Source organism: Canis lupus, chromosome 13, assembly GCF_003254725.2.
Source record: "Canis lupus dingo isolate Sandy chromosome 13, ASM325472v2, whole genome shotgun sequence".
Taxonomy (NCBI): Eukaryota; Metazoa; Chordata; class Mammalia; order Carnivora; family Canidae; genus Canis; species Canis lupus.
Window position 1 is genome coordinate 59,313,875 of NC_064255.1, and position 19,256 is coordinate 59,333,130.

Sequence of the window (19,256 nt, forward strand, 5' to 3'; positions counted from 1 at the left end):
TAGCTTCTCTTCCATTTGTACTTAGGTCATGGCTTGTGTCCTTAAAAATATCCCCACCTTCCATGTTGAATCTTTGCTCAAGAAAATGTGATCCTGACAACAACACATACATCGTCTAACTCATCTTGCCATGCCATTTTCAGTAATTTTCTACTTACTCTGTGATTTTCTGTGATTTTCCATTTCCATATAGCCCCCCAGGATCTTTTTTGTTCTTTATCTGCCATCCCTTAAAAACATCAGTCACCTTTGTCTTAGTTGGAGTTGAACTCAGTTTATACTGTGAGCTCCCCTGCTGCAGTGGTATGAATAAAAACTGTCCATTTTTAACAAGTGTTCAGCTGTGTTTTTCTTTGTCAGGGACACATGTATTCTATTTGATTGATTTACATATACAGATGTTTTCTGAAGATGTTAATAAAAACAATCAGGCTTCTTAAGTCAAAGACTAAAGCTCTACTGAGTTTTTTTCAGTTATGAAATTATGTCAGTAGTAAAGTAGAACTGTTTGAGGATTTATAAATTAGAATTATAAGTAGAATGTAATCCATCTTTATAGGTACCATGCTCTCTTTGGTTTGATGAACAGAATTGAAGACTCTCAAGAAGAATATTGAAGGAAGTAGTCAAAAAATATATAGGGTTATTTCCCTCTTAGGGTAGAATGGATTAACTAACAATATGGTTAGCCAGGAGTAAACATATTGGGTGAGGTACAGGTCTTATATGGAGGAGAGTCTGTCACAACTTGATCCACAGTGGTTGAATTAAATGAAGTGATCTTACTTATACTTACTAGCTTACTATGCCTACTATGTCTCAAAAGTCTATTCCCCTTCTTTTCTTGAACTTTTGACAACAAAACAACATTTTATGACGAGGAAAGTAACAGTTGCCACAGAGGCCAATAGGAGCCCAGTCACATCCAAAGAGTGGTATTGGAACCAGGTGAGGTTGTAAGAAGCTGGGCATAGGTGCTTGGCTCCTTTGTGATGAATGGCAAACTCAATCCAGAAGACTGCTTGATCCAGAGGCTTTGTAAACTGATTATGATGAACGATTGATAACCACATGGCATTCTTTATAGCTGAAGGGAAATCAAATAATTTGTAGAACTAGAAAAAATACATAAGTGAAATTTTCATGTGGATGATAAAAATGAGTGCCACATAACACTAGAAGAAAAATATTATTTTTCTTAGAGGCAATTACAGAGATCTTTATGGACTGGAATTTGTTGGATATCTAGGACTTGAAGCTGTAAGGAAAAAAAAATATGGGAGATGACAAGTATTTCTAGCTTAGAAAGTAGAATGATTTAAGTCCCAAAGGCAAAAACAAAAAACATCTTGACACACAAGTTTTGAATTATCCAGTTAGGAATTATTAATAGATCTAATAAGCAGGTTTCAAAATACTATCATAATCTAGAGATAGGAGACAAATCCATAATGAGGTTCAGGGATGTGTCCAGGCAGAGCTGATCAGGAGCTGGTATTGACCGTATAGTGGTAAATTAGTGATTACCAGTGTGGAAGTGGATTGTATTCGTTTGAGTCTTGACTCTGACACCTTGTATGCTTTTTTTTTTTTTTTTAAATCATTTCTGTTCTTCAGTTTTTCACTTTTGAGTGGATAGGAATGGTATCCTATCTGATTATTTTGAGGAATAATGTATTGACAGGAGTTCCTGTCATTTGTAGACTCTGTGTTTGGTATTGTGGTTTTTCTTGTTAGTATTGTCATTTTAGAATTTGGAAAGTGTTCAACATTTCACTTGCGGGCATTGCCAATTGCATTTGTTTCTACTGTTGAAATGATTATGGACTATAACAGACAAGGAAGAGAAGGGTGAATAAAGAGAGAGGGCTTACAAACTAAATCATGAAGCGCTATAGTCCAGCACTGTAGCAATAACCATGAAGGTAACCTTTGTCCCTGTCCTGTGAAAACCATGGTGACAGCACTGGGTTTTTGAAAGGAGGTAAGTAATCCTGAAACATATTTGTAAAAGTTACTTAATCTCTACAAAGAATTGGGTACAGTGTGTACCAATATAATAACATTCACTATTTAACAGCTAATAAGTTTTCATTTTTGAGCACAGCTTAACCTTGTTAAAAATTTAAAAATGTAGAAAGACATCTATTTTAGAAAGATGTGCTTTCACATAAAATTACCAAATGAAAACTACAGTCCTTGGAAAAACAAAATATGTGCTTCTCATGTACTTCTTTAGAGTGAATAATAGTTGGGCTAAATTAAAATTAACATTGCTTTTGAAATGCAAATGTTCACTATGATAATATAACCAAATAATCTCAAAATTTATTATTTATTTATTTTAAAGATTTTACCTATTTATTCATGAGAGACAGAGAGTGGCAGAGACAGAGAGAGAGGGAGAAGCAGATTCCTCGCAGGGAGCCTGATGCAGGACTCAATCCCTAGATCCAAATCATGCCCTGAGCCAAAGGCAGATGCTCAACTGCTGAGCTACTCAGGCATCTCTAATCTCAGTTTTATTTCTAAAGTCATGAAACAAAAAGGAGAAAATATATATACATAACTATTTTAATAATAGGAAGAGTATAGCAAATTAATGTATATCCTCAAATACTTTGGAAATGAAATATTTCTGGTCCAGATAATTTGGCTTTTAAATAGGAATATTCCAATATATCTCTTCCAAGTTACTTGCTTTTTGATTTTACAGTTCTATCAAATAAAACAAGAACAACCAAAATTACTAAGACTATAACTGCATTTATAAGTAGTATTCACAGGGACGCCTGGGTAGCTCAGCAGTTGAGCATCTGTCTTTGGCTCAGGGTGTGATCTTGGGTCCAGGGATCTAGTCCCACATCGGGCTCCCTGTGAGAAGCCTGCTTCTTTTTCTGCCTCCCCTCTCTGTGTCTCTCATGAATAAATAAATAAAATCTTAAAAAAAAATAGTATTCACATAGTTTTAATTGGATAAATTTGAAAGTTGTAGTTCTTTATCAGTGATGGGATCAAAATATTAGCATAGAAAATTTGGAAGTGTTTAATGGGAATTTGAGATTGATAATGTCATACTGGTTTACAGAAATAAACCACTTTAGAAGAGTTTAAGACAGTTGAGTTCTCAGGTTGAAAGTCATAATTGTGCAGATTAGTACTGTTATAACATTCATAGTTCCTTCAACTTAATTCTCAGTGCTTCCTTTTAATCTTTCTGTTAACCATTTTTCTGATTCATTTTATTGATTAAGTCAAAATTTCTCTACTATCCTTAAGCATCTTACAAACTTTTCCTGTGAAACCACTGGTAAAAACTTACTCTGACACAATGTAATTGACGGCTGTCTTCATTGCATTGAGCAAATCTTACTCATAATTTAATTGTTTTCGTATCAGGACTCATTGCTGCCTGCCTGGCTTTCATATGAGCATCTCTCTAGAAATAATATCTAGTAAAAATAAAAAAAAAGTTGTACCAGTGAAGGATCATTAATGAGTGTCCTCAATGCATTGAGCAAATCTGTACTTGACATTATGTTCAAGTTCAAACCAACAGCTGCTCCCTTGGCCTTCATATAAAGGTTGTTATCAGGTTGACCCTCAAACAAAGAAATGCCCACTGTAGGGGATACTGTGATAGATGGCCTCATAGAAGCTGTTGGTTCCACCATGAGTTATAAAAGCTTTGGTTTTTGGATGACATAGGATTGAGTGAGTTTCACTAAAATTATTAATTTTACGTCTTTGAAATGAGAAATGAGCCTTATAATGCACTGAATTCAGAGGCAGTATTTTAGATAACCTTATACATGTGAAACTGCATTTAAATTGCTTTCAGAACTCAGAGCAAGAATCATGTAAGTCTGCTAGGGAGGTAGATGTGACATGTCACAAGATTGGCAGGTGAACAAACTGAAAGAACATTTTGGATAAAAATATGTGCAAAGGTGGGGGCATGTTAGAAACATTGTCAAAGAAATAGTGAAGTCACTGAGTTTGATTATGAAGGGTGTCAGGGCAGCAGGAAGGGTGATGATGGTAGTGGTACTGGAAACAGGAAGAAAAAGCTACATTTAATCATAAAATGTATTATTAATGAAAAACATTATAGATTTTTTCCTATAGGAAATGGAGAATCACTGGCAATAAAAGAGTTATTTTTTATTTTTTTTTCAGTCACATCTTTACTTTTATGCCTCTCCCAGGAGACCACGGTGGGCCCCAGGTCTGAGGGCGCAGCGTGCACACACACACCCCCCAGACACCTGGGAAGGGATTGGTTTCTACACGGGGGTATTCGGGTCACAAGAGGGCAGTGCTCGCTCCAAAAGCAGACACGAATGGGCCAGGACAGACAGGGTGAGACAGCAGGCACGGGCTGCTCTGGTTTCTGAGCCAGAGTCAGGGGAGCGCACACACCAGGGCCAGTGGAAGAGGGCGTGCCACATGGAAGGACACGTTTGCTGATCCTACGCACAGATCGGGGCTTAGTTATTTATCCCGTCCGCACTGCTCACTGTCTGCCACGCAGGCAGGGGGACAGAACTGGGAGCACAGGGCAGGGTCCGGAAAGATCACCTACTGCTGCCCAAACTGTCACGACCCACTCAGACTTTGGTCCTAAGCTCTCAGTTCACTGACGCTGAGCCTCGCTAACAGCTGTAGCCAGCACCCTTTAGAGCCAGGCAAAGGAAAAGGCAAATACCCCTGCGCAGACTGCCCGGCGTGGCAGTGCTGTCCCCCTCAGGCAGAGGCCACGGAAGGGCTGGCCATGGGCAGGGTGTGGCTCCATGTCCTCTGTGGGGTCAAAGGCCAGGCTGGGAGAGCCTGGGAGCTGCGAGACCAAGTGTGGGAATCACAGGATATTGCTGCATCTAGGGTGACAAGAGGCTGAGCACCCAAGTCTGAGGGAGCCCAAGGGCTTGTCTTGTTTGGTGGTGGTGGGGGGGTCCCATTCCTGGAGGAGCACGAGCACCGTGTGGCTCTTGTGCCGGGCACGCCACCTCTCCCAGAAGTAAGGAAAGCACATCTGGGTGGGGAAGGGAAGGACGGCCTCGCTGCAGCCCGCAGTGGAGGGTCCTCACTCAATGAGCTCCACATAGTTGGCAGGAAACATGCCAAAGTGGCCATCTGGCCCGTAGCCAGGCCACCAGCCCTCATCGATCACCTGGATGCCTGTGATGAGGTTCTCGGGGTCAAAGGAGATCTCAGTGTCCTCGGCCGCCTGGTAGTCGTGCAGGGCCCGGGCACGCAGCCCCGGGTAGGAGTCCACATGCTCAGAACCGGGTCCTGCTGCAGCACCACTGGGGGCCCCTCGTAGAGAGTCTCCTGCTCCGGGGGCTCCTCGTACGCAGCCTCCTCTTCCGCCTGCACCACACCTGGCGGACCGCTGGACACGGGCTCCTCGGGGCTGTCTGCCCCGGGCCTGGAGGAGGCCTGGGTGGGCTCCGGGCTGCGATGGGCCTCTGGCTGGGGGAGCTGTTTGTGCAGGAAGGGGCTCCGCAGCTTCCCTGGCTGGGGGCTGGGGATGGCAGCGGTGGACATGGCCCTCTCCTTCTGCTTAAAGGTCTCCCGCGGGTGTGCTGGCCGACTGGCTGACCGGCTCCTGCCCTATGTTCCCCGGAGCCACTTCCCGCTGCTCACTCCGGCTCTGGGGTCCCTCGCTGGCCTGCGCCTCTTGATAGCGCCGCTCCCGGAGGGCGGCCTCCCGCGGCTCCGGCCCCGCGCTCCTGCTGCAGTCGCTGCCGCTCGTCCTCTGCCCCCGCTCCTCTTCCAGCCTGCGGTTCCCCTCCTCCTCCTCTGCTGTGGCCCAGAAGCTGTCCTTGCCGACCCTTTGACCTCAGAGACGGCGTCGGTCTTCTGGCACACGGAGCCCACTGGGGCCTGAGGGCCTGTCCTGGAAACGGCCGCTCTCCCTGTGGAAGGCACGGTCGGCTCCCGAGGCCCTGGCCACCTGCCGCGCGATGCACCCAGGCTCCACGTCCTCAGAGAGCTGGCCGTGGTGCTGACGTGGTTGGCCACGCTCCCTTCCGCACGTCGTTCACACCTTCGCCTGTCCCGTTGATGAGGACGCACCTGGGCAGGCCAGACTGGGGGCCTTCACCCTGCAGGAGGCGCACATCACCTGCCCGCTGTTGAGCTCCTCCAGCATCTCCTCCAGGGCCCCTCCCCTGTGCCAGCCACACGGATGTCATCGCTGCTACCCTCATAGGTAAGGAGCGCCCGGTCAGTCGGGGACTTCTCGGTGACCACCCTCATAGGCCTCCTGCAGCGCCGGCCCGTCCGGCTCAGGTTCGCAGCCATCGCCGGCCCCGCGCTCCCCTCGCTACCGCCGCCGCCGCCGCTCCCGGGCCCCGCCTACCCCCGCCAAAAGAGTTATTTTTCTTTCTTTCTTTTTTTTTTTTATTATTTATTTATGATAGTCACAGAGAGAGAGAGAGGCAGAGACACAGGCAGGGGGAGAAGCAGGCTCCATGCACCGGGAGCCCGATGTGGGATTCGATCCCGGGTCTCCAGGATCGCGCCCTGGGCCAAAGGCAGGCGCCAAACCGCTGCGCCACCCAGGGACCCCCAAGAGTTATTTTTCAATAGTGTTTGAAGTACCTCTGCATGTAGGAGAAAGATAAGTATAAGGAGATATCTTTTAAGTATATATATATATATAAAAGACAGCAAAAAAAAAAAAAACCAAACAATTTAGGATGTTAATGAAAAATTCATCTATGAGAAGTGATTACACCCAAAATAAAAATATTTTGATTCTGGCCATAAGGAGTGTGACTGTGTAATAAAATGGCAACTCATATTGTTTTCTTGTTTTTCCTAGGACTGGAAATAATACAAAGAACTTAAGTTTTGGGATCCCTGGGTGGCGCAGCGGTTTGGCGCCTGCCTTTGGCCCAGGGCGCGATCCTGGAGACCCGGGATCGGATCCCACGTCGGGCTCCCGGTGCATGGAGCCTGCTTCTCCCTCTGCCTGAGTCTCTGCCTCTCTCTCTCTCTCTGTGTAACTATCATAAATAAATAAAAATTAAAAAAAAAAAAGAATTATATAAAAAAAAAGAACTTAAGTTTTATTTTTTAGTATTTCAGTAATACTCAATGAATTTGTTTTTTTGTTGAGCTATCACTCTGCCCAGGGGTTATCAGCTGTTATTCATGTTTTCAGTATTTGTTCTCCTAAGTTATACCAAGAAAGTCATTCAGGGGGACTCACTTATACAACCGAGTATTGGGTCCTGAGGTTTCTGGTTTCTTCACATCAAATCTCCATAGAACCTGTTAGGTAAAGAAAATACTTATTCTATGAGTTGAACTTCAAAGTTACAGCATGTTAGAATTCTAGAGAGATTTAAAGATATCTAATTAAATGCCTTGCATATGACAGATGAGGAAATGAAGACAGGAGCTTTTAGGTAATGAGAACCAATAAAACACTGATGTAATAGAAATGCTTATATAACGTGTACATGTTTTTCGTGTTCAGTCAGGTATAGAATAAAGTCATGGCATTTCACACATCATGGCATAGACAAATCACAGTGGCATAGATGACAAATTCAAACAATAAAGAAATTATTAGGCAGTCATGATTGTAGAGCAGAAAACAGTGGCAAATTAATCTACACATTTGTTTTGCTGTATATACTAGCTCTTATTTTATAAACTTATTATTAACCTCTATTTCTTTTTGACTTATAGAAGGGAATTTACTTATATCTACTTGTTTCTCAAGTTCTGACATTGAAGATTTACATCTTTTGATGTTCAAAAGGCTAATCTATGCAATCAGTTGCTTGTGAGAAATATTTGTGTTTCCTTATAATTTATTGATAATTTTGCTTAGTAAGTATCTCTTAGATTATAAATTGTTAAACACTACCTCCAAGAAAAATTTCAGTTGATAATTTTTGACATGAACCCAGAATAGTATCACTATTGCTAGGTTTGGGAATTCTTTTGATTTAGAAAGAGTTTGTTGGTAATTCATAAATAACAATGTGGCTGTTGGAAAAAATTCCAGAATCGGAATGCTAAAATTTATTCAGCTTTTAACACTTCAAAAATAAGGCATAAAGCATTGACAGTACTGATTAATATAACTTATTTATATGCCAGTACCAAAATAAAGTGCCAACTTTGGAATTCCCAAGCAATCTGCATAAACAGGATTATGATTTATTAGTGTTTAACTTCTTTTGTTACGTAAATGTTAAGTAACTTCCGATTTTCAGCAAAAAATTAACATCGGTGATTAGGTGAAGATGCTATCAGACAGGAAAAAGATATTTTATATATTAGTAAAACCAATACATTTTATGGAGGAGGCATCTGAATGCTTTTCTTCCTTCTGCTTGACTCCTTTTATTCCCTTCTTGAATCAGTAGTAGTTAATCTGATTGATTAGAAGCAGAGTCCATTTGAAGCCAGATTTTATAATGCATAGGGTTCTCCTTAGGACAGGACCCATCTCCACCCTTTATTTTTATCTTCCTATCTCAGACTTTGGTAGGGCCCGGCCAACTGGAGCGGACCAATTTTTCTTTTTATAAATCACTGTGGCTGGCTTGGGCACCTGGACACAGTTTGGTGAGCTCTGGCCATCCTTTTCTGAATAGCACCCTGAAAAGACACTGAATGGGCATATCCAAAGTTTAGGGAAAATAAAAGAGGCCAGGATTACATGGGAAGTGCAAAAACTGCATGACACATTCAGATTTTTATCAATATTGCTTAATATTGTGCTGGTACAGCTACTGTTAAAGTTTAGCTTTTTTCTGATAACATCTATAGTGTGTACAGTGCCTTCAGGAATCCTTCATTGAAAAGGAGCAAATGACAAGGCAAAATTCGGTGATTTTTGTACCTGCTCACAATACCACTATCATACCAAAATTTCATACTACCCCCTTTATATATGTATATCTAAGGATATATATCACGGTTTAATGTCAAAGTTATGGTCAATAAAAGACACCCTCTGTACTACTTTAGCATCTGCTGTGTATGTTTAGGTTTTTTTTTTTTTTAAAGGTTTTATTTATTTATTCATGATAGAGAGAGAGAGGCAGAGACACAGGCAGAGGGAGAAGCAGGCTCATGCAGGGAGCCCGACGTGGGACTCGATCCTGAGACTCCAGGATCGCGCCCTGGGCCAAAGGCAGGCGCTAAACTGCTGAGCCCCCCAGGGATCCCCATGTTTAGGTTTTCAAACTGATATCTGAGGGGCACCTGGGTGGCTTAGCGGTTGAGCATCTGGCTTCAGCTCAGGGCATGATCACAGGATCCAGGATCTAGTCCCTCATCAGGCTCCCTCTGGGTAGCCTGCCTTTCTCTCTGTGTGTCTCATGAGTAAATAAATCCCCACCCCTACTCCCCCCAAAACCCCTGATATTGAGATAAATTGTATAGTTTACCTTTCTTGTAGGAATTGTTTGTAATCAAAACTTTGTCACAGAGTTGGACTCATTAAGTAGTTGTTCACAAAAGGTGCTTTCTCTACCTTTTGTGGAATCTGGGCAAGGGCTGATGCAATCACATTAGCTCTTTGTTCTGTCCCGTTAAGGACCGACCACTGACCCCGGAGTAAAAACCACAATACCATTTTGTCCAGAACTCTGGGCAAACTCTTCTGTTCCTTTTGAAGAAAGAATTTGTTCTATCATGAAAGAGGAACAGCAAAGCAAACGCTATCGAGAGGATTACTATAAACAAATTGAGAAAATCAAATATAGTCAGGAATTAAAGTAGCATCTGTGTTTTTAAAATGGAAAATTGTATAATATATATAAATGTTACCATCTTGTACGTAAGTATACAGTTCAGTAATGGAAATATATTCATTGTGCAATCAATCTTCAGAACTTTTTTATCTTCTAAAACTAGAAGCCTATGCTTATTAAAAGAATTCTCTATTTTCCTTTTCCCCAGCACTAGGCAGTTATCATTCTACTTTCTGTTTCTATAAGTTTGACAAGTCTAGAAACCTCTTGTAAGTTGAATTGTATAGTATTTATCTTTTTGTGACTGACTCATTTCACTCACAACAGCTTCTTCCATGTTGTGACGTGTTGAATTTCTTTCCTTTTAAAGACTAATATTCCATTGTTTGTATATACCGCATTTTGTTTATTAACTGTTGGTGGCCTCTTGGGTTGCTTTGGCTTCTTGGCACTTATTAATATGCTATTGTGAGCATGAGTCTGCAAATATCCCTTCTGTATCCCGATTTCAGTTATTTTGGATATATACCCAGAAGTGGAATGGGGTGGAGGGATCATGTGGTAATTCTGTTTTAACCTTCTCAGGCAACTCTTTACTGTTCTCAGTAATGGCTGTTTTTTAACAGACCTAAGTCCTCAGGTTCTTGAGAAAGAGATATGTGCACGAGGTCAATTTATTATCTATATTTGTACAAATGAGTGTGTGTGTAAGCAAGAAATGAAATAGAACCTGTGTACAATAGTGAGGGGGAGATAGATACCTTTAGACAATAATAGACAATATATGTAGATTCTTGGAAGCAGGCCACACAGCAAGATCTTAACTTACCTTTAATTCTTTATTGTTACAGTTCTACTAAATCATTTGTGTTTATTCTAGGCAGATTTTCTGGAGAATTATTTTAGTCATTAGTATTTCATTTCCCTGACTTATGAGCACTAAGAAAAGGTTACTTATGATTAAAGTAACTTTATCATTATCTCAGCCCTAGAGTCCTTTATTCCTTACTTAAACTTTGTCAAAATTTCCCAAACGCTCTCCATAAATTACTAACTGCTGACATTGAGGAGGGTGATATTGTACTTTGGAATTTCTGTGAAATCATCCTACAAGTCTTCTTTATAACCCAGAGATATACTTGTGTAGTTGCATATTTGAGTGACAATATTACTGGGTTTGTTTACATATGATGCCCTTTTGCCCTGAAATCATATTGTAAAATTGATGTCTCATTAGGATGTGCTCTGTGTAACTGGCAGTGAGGGTGGGGCCCTGGTCATCACCACAATGAGTGCCCTGGGGAGCACTTGCACCACAGTGGGAGAGGTACAGCAGGGTTTTCTTAAGCAGAGATGTGGTCACCCTCCTGAGTAGCTCAGTTCGAAGTATATAAAACTCCTGCTGAAGATATGTTTGCCTGGAATTGTTTCAGAATCATTCTGTCTTGTCCCTGATCCATGCCAATTAAAAAAAAATTATTACTTTCTATGCTAGAATAATTCAGTGTACTTTCCTACCAAAGGGGAAGAAAAATGTAGAGGAGCAACAGTTTCCTGGGTATTCAGTCAAAGCCAACCTAACTACCTACCTATCTTCTTCCCTCCCTCCCTACCCCCTCCCTCGAACATAATGATCTAGTTTTCCATTATAAAAACTATACATACTTGATCATCCTAATCGTTGTCATAAAACCTCTTTTCAAAATCATTTTTACAGAGAAAGGAAACAGTTTTAAACCTCAGTGGTCTAGTAGACTATATACTGTAGAGCATTCTTCAAAAGAATAGTTCCACCCTGATGGCATTAATTTTAATATGAAGATACTGAACTTTCCTGTGTCTCATATAGTGCATCCTGGTAGTGTGTGTGATTCCAGTGACCTGTGGCAACAGTTAAGATGACCTATTTTCAGTGTTTTGTTTCATTAGCCTAAAACTTCTTCATCCATGCTGTGGAAGATGGTTCCCTACAGTATTATAGTAATATATTCTCTGCAGATTAGTCACTGATATGAACTAGTTGCTCTCATTCCCTGACATTCTTATGAAAATAAGCTTATTGCAAGATAATTTGCAAAAATATAAAAAATTGCAAAAAAGGAAATAAGATTCACTCATGCTATCTGGGAATATGCCTGGTTTAAAATTTGTATGCTTTATTTTTTAAAAATTGAAATATATATAACGTGCAACTTAAGGTACACAACATGTTGACTTGATACATTTATATATTGTAGTATGATTGCCATTGTAATTATAGCACCTCTATCATGTCTCATAATTATTTCCTGTTTTTTTTTGTGGTAGGATAATTAAGATCTAGTCTCTTAGCAAGTGGGGGGATTATAATACATTATTTTTGTATTCACTACACTGTGCATCAGTTCTCTAAGACTTATTACTGCTAGTTGCAAGTTTGTACCCTTGAACAGTATCTTTCCTATTTCCCCACTTGCCAGGGTGGTTAGCCCCTGATAACTATCATAACCATTCTGTTTTTATGAGTTTGGCCTATTTAGATTCCACATACAAGTGATCATATAGTATTCATTTTTCTCTCCTTTTGAAAGGATAAACAAAATTGACAAACCTTTAGATAGACCAAGAAAAAAGACTCCAAACAAAATTAGAAATGAGAGAGGAGACGTATTATCAATACGGAAGTGCATAGGATCATAAGAGACTACTATGAACAATTATATGCCAACAAGTTAGATAACCGAGAACAAATAAAGTCCTAGAAAAACAGAACAGACCAACACTGAATAATGAAGAAACAGAAACCTGAACAGACTGATAATGAGTAAAGAGATTGGATCAGTAATCAAAAGCTTCCCAACACAGAAATTCCCCAAGAACAGACAGCTTCACTGGTGAATTCTATCAAACATATAAAGAAAAATTAATTCCAGTCCTTCTCAAATTCTTCCAAAAACTTGAAGAGGAGGGAACACTTCCAAAATCATTCTCTGAGGCCAGCATTACTTGATACTAAAGCCAAATAAGGACACAAGAAAGAAATCAATATCCTTGATGAATATAGATACAAAAATTCTCAACAGAGTATTAGCAAACTGAATTTAAGACCATATTAAAAAGATTACACACCATAACCGAGTGGGAGTTTTCCTGGGATGAGAAAATAGTTCAACTTGGAAATCAGTAATAGTGATACATCACATTCATAGAATGAAAGATAAAAATAACATGATCTTCTCAATAGAGGCAAAAAAGGATTCGACAGAATATAGTATCTTTTCATTAAAAAAAACCTTAACGGGGATCCCTGGGTGGCGCAGCGGTTTGGCGCCTGCCTCTGGCCCAGGGCGTGATCCTGGAGACCCGGGATCGAGTCCCACGTCAGGCTCCCAGTGCATGGAGCCTGCTTCTCCCTCTGCCTATGTCTCTGCCTCTCTCTCTCTCTCTCTCTCCCTCCCTCTCCTCTCTCTCTCTGTGACTATCATAAATAAATTAAAAAAAATTAAAAAAAAACAAACCTTAACGTACTAGATATAGAAGGAACACACCTCAGCACAATAAAGGTTATATATGGCAAACCGATAATTGACATTTTATTGTGAAAATTTAAAAGCATTTCCTCTAAGATCAGGAAGATAAGTATGCTACTCTTGATACTCGTATTCAGTATAGTGCTACAAGTTCTAACTAGAGCAACTAGACAAGAAATAAAAGGCATCCAACTGGAAAAAAGTCCCTATCAAAATGTCAATGACAGGGGCACCAGGGTGGCTCAGTTGTTTAAGGGGCTTGATTCTTGATTTTGGCTCAGGTCATGATCTCAGGGTTATGAAATGGAGCCCCAAGTTGGGCTCTGTGCTGAGCATGGAGCCTGCTTACCAGCCTTTCCCTCTCTCTCCTCCTCTTCCCCCCACTCATGCTCTCTCTCTCTCTCAAAAAAAAAAAAAAAAAAAAAGTCAATGACCTTCTTCAAAGTAGAACAAACAGTCCTAAAACTGACATGCAACCACAAAAGACTACAAATAGGCAAAGCAACCCTCAGAAAGAACAAAGCCAAAGTCATCACACTCCCTGATTTCAAACTGCATTACAACGCTATAGTAAATAAAATAGTATGGAACCTGCATAAAAATAGACACATAGACCAGTAGAACAGAATACAAGAGTCCAGGGGGCACCTGGGTGGCTCAGTCAGTTAAGTGGCCGGCTCTTGATTTTGGCTCAAGTCATGATCTCGGGATCCTGGGGTCAAGCCCTGTGTTGAGCTCCACACTCAGCAAGGAGTCTGCTGGAGGATTCTCTATCCCTCTGCCCCTCCCCTGCTCATGTGCATGTACATGCATGCTCACTCTCCCTCAAATAAATAAACCTTAAAAAAAAATACAAGAGTCCAGAATCAAACTGTATATACTGTCAACTAATATTCAGCAAGGGAACAAGAACACCCAGTGGGGAAAGGATGATCTCTTCGGTAAATGGTGTTAGGAAAACAGCGTATTAATGCAGAAAAATTAAATTTGATGCTTATATTACACCACTCACAAAAATTAACCCAAATATATCAGAGACTTAAACATGAGATCTGACACCATAACATTCCTAAAAGAAAACATAGGGAAGAATCTCCTTGACATTGGCCTTGACAGTGATTTTTTTTTGGACATGAGATTAAAACCACAAATGACAAAAAAAAACTGACAAGTGGGACTACATCAAACTTAATAGCTTTCACACAGCAACAAAATGAAAAAGCAACGTGTAGAATGGGAGACGATTTTTGAAAACCATATAATGGATAAGGGAGTTAATATCAAAAATATATAAGGAACTTGTGCAACTCAATTATAAAAAAATCTGATTAAAAAATGGGCAGAGGAACTAAATAGACATTTTTCCAAAGACATCAAAGTGGCCAACAGGTGCATGAAAAGCAGCTCAGCAGCACTAATCATCAGGCAAATATGAATCTAAATCACAATGAGCTATCACCTCATGCCTATTAGAATAGCTATTATCAGGAAGTGATAAGTATTGGCGAGAATGTGGAGACAAAAGTGTATCCTTGTACCCTGTACATGAGACTGTAAATTGGATCAGTCACTAATGATAAACAATATGGAGATTCCTCAAAAATTAAAAACAGATCTACCATATAATCCAGCAATGCCACTTCTGGGTGAAAAGAAAGAAAAACAGGATATTGACCAGATCTATGCACTACCATATTTGTTGAAATATTATTCCCAACAACCAATGGAAACAGCCTAAGTGCCATTTGTGACCACCTGGATGGATTTCTAGGACATTATGCAAAAACTTGTATGTTTTCATTCTAAACTTTATTCCTGTAATTAAATCTACCTTATGACATGTTTTGAAAATTTCAATCCTAATTTGTATTCTTTTTTACCCTACAAGAAAATTGTGATCTATTTATCATTTTGCCCATTTTCAACTAAATCGCATATTACAACTAATTTAGTGTAATTAAGCATTCTTTGATTAAACCTGTTATAATGGTGTGATATACACAAATATAAGTTGTTTAATAATTACATAATTTTGGATATTTAGATTAATTCCAGTGTTTACTTTTATGAATAATTACCCCAAATAGGTTTTGCACATCTTGATTATTTTTTCTGTATGTTTTAATGAGTATATTATGAAGTCAAAGCCTATAAAGCATTTTTAAGATTCTTGATGCATTTTGCCAAACTTAATTCTTTAAAAATGGTACAAAAATTTTCTGAGAACTTAATTAATGGAAAAATAAGTAGTTTGGAGAAACCACTTCTTTATATATTCTTAACAATCACTGACATGGATTCAAATCTTGTTTTTGCAACTTAACAACAGCTACTATTAGTTATTATTATAATATTTATCCTTCTGATATTTATCCTTCTCATCCCTCTCTTCCTCCTATTTTTCCCCTTTCTATTGAGTTGTTTTCAAAATTAAATGAGGAAATCTTTCAAAAATGAGGTTAGATAACATAGAACTTTCACTAATCTTGTCTCAGTTTTTGAATCTTCTGAAAGTTATAGATAGCTTAAACAATTTGCAGTCAAAAGGTATATTTTGCTGCTCTATACCCTGTCCCTGGGTCCTAACTCATGGTTTCAACCCTTTATTGCTGGGGCCACTGCTGCTACTCTGAGCTTCACCCCTGAGTCCTAACTCAGGACTTTGAACTACCATTACTAGGGCCATGCTGGTGCTTCTCTGCAACTCACCCCCTTGGTCTTGACATATGGCTTTAATGGGCTATTAATGGATATGTGCTGCTGCTGCTCTAGGACTCTTTCTGGCACCAGAGTTGGAAATTTGATCTACTATCCTCAGGCTGTGCTGCTAAGTGTATCCTGTCTACCTGGGTGCAGGCCACTGTTGAACCCTGTCATCTAAGGGCTTGTGCTACTACCATACCCCTGCTGCCCTCCTGGGCCCAAGTCACTGAGGCAAACCCCAGACACAGAACCCAGTTCCACAGGAAATCTGCAGATGCTTGCACCTCTGACTGGCACCACTGTGACAGCAAATGTACTTACATGCCATGGCCAGAGCAAGGTAGTATTTTTGCATGAGCCTGATCCCAGTACCTCAGCCCTGCTGCCATTCTGAGTGCCAGTGCACCAGACGTGGTGCTAAGAGGGATTTCTTTGGTTAGAACTATCTACCGTGTACCCAGCAGACTTCACCTTTAGTGACCTCAATACCCCCTACCTGCTACTGCCACCTGCAAGGCCTCTGTAGTCTTGGCCATAGAACCTCCTGCAGTCTGCGGATTTGGCTTATGCTGATTGAGCTGCACAAAGGCTATATCACTGTGTATTCCCAGGATCAAAGATACTACACTCTACACATCCAGTGGCTTTGCAGCAACCTTCAGGTGAAAGTCTTTCCCCAAAAAACTCCAAAAATGCTGAGAAAGTGACTGCAACCTCTAATGCACAGATATCAATACAAACCATCAGAAAGATGAAAAAGGACACATGACACCACCAAAGGAACACAGTTTTTCAGTAATCTCAGAGAAATGGAGATCTGAAAAAATTATTAGGGGGAAAAAACAGGGACGCCAGGGTGGCTCAGTGGTTGAGCATCTGCCTTCAGCTCAGGGTGTGATCCTGGAGTCCCAGGATTGAGTCCCCCATTGAGCTCCCTGTAGGGAGCCCGCTTCTTCCTCTGCTTCTGTCTCTGCCTCTCTCTGTGTGTCTCTCATGAATAAATAAATAAAATCTTAAAGAAAATACAACAACATCATTATTTTAAGGAACCTCAGTGAGATTTAAGAGAACACAAATCAATGATTCAATGAAATCAGGAAAACTGCATAAACAGAATGAGAAGTTGAACAATGCAGTAGAAATCATAAAAAAAAATTCTGGAACTGAAGAACACAATGAATACAATGAAAAGCAATAGAGAGCTTCAATATCAGGAGCAATCAAACAGAAAAAATAATCTATGAAGACAGATGTCTGGATATTATCTAGTCAGAGGAGAAAAAAGAAAATAAGAATGAAAAGTAGTGAAGAGTGTACATGGAACTTTCTCCAGAATAGACCAAGTACTGGGTCACAAATCCGGTCTCAACTGATACCAAAAGATTGGGATTGCCCCCTACATATTTTCAGATCACAGTGCTTTGAAACTAGAACTCAATCACAAGAAGAAATTTGGAAGAAACTCAAAAACATGGAGGTTAAAAAGCATCCTACTAAAAGATGAATGAGTCAACCAGGAAATTAGAGAAAAATTAAAAAGATTCATGGAAACTAATAAAAATGAAGATACATCCATTCAAAATCTTTGGGATATAGCAAAAGTCGTCCTAAGAGGGAAATACATCGTAATACAAGCCTCCCTCAAAAAATCGGAAAAAACTCAAATACACAAGCTAACCTTGCACCTAAAGGAACTGGAGAACAGCAAGTAAAACCTACACCAGGCAGAAGGGTGATAATAAAGTTTGGAGCAGAACTCAATGAAATAGAGACCAGAAGAACTGTAGAACAGGTCAACAAAACCAGGAGTTGGTTCTTTGAAAGAATTAATAAGATAGATAAACCCCTAGCCAGCCTTATTAAAAAGAAAAGATGCAATAAAATCACGAATGAAAGAGGAGAGATCACAACCAATACCAAGGAAATACAATATTTTAAAAACGTTTTATGAGCAGCTATATGTCAACAAAATATAGCATCCATTCCTGATCAAAACTCTTCAAAGCGTAGGGATAGAGGGAACATCCTTCAATATTTTAAAAGCCATTAATGAAAAGCCTACAGCAAGTATCATTCTCAATGGGGAAACACTGGAAGCCTTTCCCCTAAGATCAGGAACACGACAGGGATGTCCACTCTCACCACTGCTATTCAGCATAGTCTTAGAAGTCCTAGCCTCAGCAATGAGACAACAAAAAGACATTAAAGGCATTCAAATTGGCAAAGAAGAAGTCAAACTCTCCCTCTTCACAGATGACATGATACTGTACATAGAAACCCAAAAGCCTCCACCCCAAGATTGCTAGAACTCATACAGCAATTCGGCAGTGTGACAGGATACAAAATCAATGCCCAGAAGTCAGTGGCATTTTTACACAGTAACAATGAGACTTAAGAAAGAGAAATTAAGGAGTCAATCCCATTTACAATTGCATCCAAAAGCATAAGGTACCTAGGAATAAACCTAATCAAAGAGGTAAAGGATCTATACCCTGAAAACTACAGAACACTTCTGAAAGAAATTGAGGAAGACACAACGAGATGGAAAAATATTCCATGCTCATGGACTGGCAGAATTAATATTGTGAAAATGTCTATGCTACCCAGGGCAATGTACATGTTCAGTGCAATCCCTATCATGGACTTTCTTCAGAGAGTTGGAACAAATCATCTTAAGATTTGTGTGGAATCAGAAAAGACCCCGAATGGCCAGGGGTCTTTATTGAAGAAGAAAACCAAAGTCAGGGGCATCACAATGCCGGATTTCAAGCTGTACTACAAAGCTGTAATCATCAAGACAGTGTGGTAGTGGCACAAAAACAGACACATAGATCAATGGAACAGAACAGAGAACCCAGGAGTGGACCCTCAACTCTATGGTCAACTAATATTTGACAAAGCAGGAAAGAATCCATAGACCATTTTCTTACACCATACACAAAGATAAACTCAAAATTGATGAAAGATCTAAATGTGAGACAAGAATTAATCAAAATCCTAGAGGAGAACACAGGCAACACCCTTTTTGAACTTGGCCACAGTATGTACCTTCTTGCAAGATACATTTATGAAGGCAAGGGAAACAAAAGCAAAATGAACTATTGGGACTTAATCAGAATAAAAAGCTTCTGCACAGCAAAAGAAACAGTTAACAAAACTAAATTTGGAAGAAACTAAAAAACACAAGCTAACCCAAATGACATATCAGGCAAAAGGCTAGTATACAAGATCAATAAAGAACTTATTAAACTCAACACCCAAGAAACAAACAATCCAATCATGAAATGGGCAAAAGACATGAAGAGAAATCTCACAGAGG

The 19,256-nt window shown here is 40.0% G+C and overlaps 2 pseudogenes; both read right to left on the reverse strand.

Annotated features, from left to right (window-relative positions):
• Positions 1-827: 827 nt before the first annotated feature.
• LOC112652162 (UDP-glucuronosyltransferase 2B31-like) lies at positions 828-16,473 on the reverse strand (annotated as a pseudogene).
• LOC112652325 (drebrin-like protein) lies at positions 4,146-6,340 on the reverse strand (annotated as a pseudogene).
• Positions 16,474-19,256: the final 2,783 nt, after the last annotated feature.